Here is a 1,537-nt window from a genome sequence, read left to right as displayed (position 1 = left end):
AAGGAGAGTCTGCTGGAGGGAATGAAATGGAGCAGACAGTTATCAATAGGACTTGAGATTATGAGGGGAGAGGGAAGAACCAAAAATGACATGGAACCTATAGATCAACATCCGTCATGAACATAGGCACAAAATTCTACAACAAAACATTAGCAAACTAAATCCAGCAATGTGTTAAAAGGACATGACTAAGAGGTTTTAATCCCAGGGATGTAAGGCTGGTTCAACATTCTAAAATCAATTACTGTAATTCACCATATCAATAGTCATTAGATTAGTTATTAGATTGAATTAAAAATGCAAATTAATATATGAACATGGGTGTACAAATTATAGGTTTTTGAACCAAAGTTCAGTACTTTAATTTTTTCCTCTAATAAATTTAATTTAATTTGGGCAGTTATTTACCAGTTGAGATACTTTTGGATATTTATTCACTATCCCTACCAGCCTTGGATCAGTTGCAAATTTGACCAGCAGTCTGTATCTTCAATTCAAGCCAATAATAACTGAGTAACATTTTTTTGAGTATATACTATATGCCAAGTGCTTTACAGGCATCATTTATTTAAGTATTAAAATATCCTGAGGCAGGTACGATTATTATTGTCCTTTACAGATAAGGAAACTGAGGGCTCCATCAGTTTTTCTGATTAAGCATTTTAAGTAATTCTAACTTCACAGAACTATACTAGCTCTCATTTCTCCTTTTGCCCAATGGGACGGGAGACTACATAAAATGCACAGCTGACATCAAGTAAATATTTATATCTGGCACTCCCCTGGACCAACCAATTCAGTAAATTTATTAAAAGATTATATTGGTACCAAACACACACACACAGAGTCAGACTGACCAGGATCTCAAGGCCAGCAACCAGATGTCTGTAGCTTAGGCACCTGGCATAGAGGTAGCCCTTAATAAAGGTTTGTTAGATGACACTGCCCTTTATAAACCCATATACTGTTCAGTGTTCACCAGTTCTCTTTCCAGGCTGTTCAGAGGCTGTGTTTGATAAAATGTTTTAGTGTGTTCCTGAGGAATGAACAGCATCAGGCTCAAACATCTACATCTGGTATTTCTTTTCCCACCTTTTGAAAACTGGGACAAATACTGTATATCATCTATCGTCTGGCATTTCCCTCTGTTCCACAGCCTCAAAGTTTATTTACAGGCTATGAGGGTATAGCATGGTAACCTGCTCATTTTCGTAGACCCTTTATTTACCCTAAATACCTCTAGTATATCTTTACGAATACTTTTGATTGACTGCAGGTTTTTTTCCAAGTATCATTACTTGTTGTGGGATTGTGTCTTTCTGATCCAATTAGAAGCATCAAGCTCTTCAGAAGCTTAAAGATGGAGGGAGCCTGGGTGATTCCATCCAAGCTATTTTAAAAAATGCATCTATAATAGTTTGTCCTATAACTATACTTTTTTTTTTTTTTAAAGATTTTATTGAGGAATTGGGGGAGGGGAACAGCGTTGGGGAATCAGGAAGGGGAACAGACAAGTTAGTGTCCTTTTGATCTTCAG

General features: G+C 36.6%; 1 protein-coding gene across 3 annotated transcripts in view; it reads right to left on the bottom strand.

Annotated features, from left to right (window-relative positions):
- The window catches only part of GFOD2 (Gfo/Idh/MocA-like oxidoreductase domain containing 2), a 35,610-nt gene that overhangs the window by 17,906 nt on the left and 16,167 nt on the right, over positions 1–1,537 (bottom strand). The gene's annotated exons all lie outside the window — the stretch shown is intronic.

Source organism: Hipposideros armiger, unplaced genomic scaffold, assembly GCF_001890085.2.
Source record: "Hipposideros armiger isolate ML-2016 unplaced genomic scaffold, ASM189008v1 scaffold_9, whole genome shotgun sequence".
Lineage (NCBI taxonomy): Eukaryota > Metazoa > Chordata > Mammalia > Chiroptera > Hipposideridae > Hipposideros > Hipposideros armiger.
The sequence above is the reverse complement of the archived record's forward strand: the minus strand, read 5'-3'. Positions and strand labels throughout refer to the sequence as shown.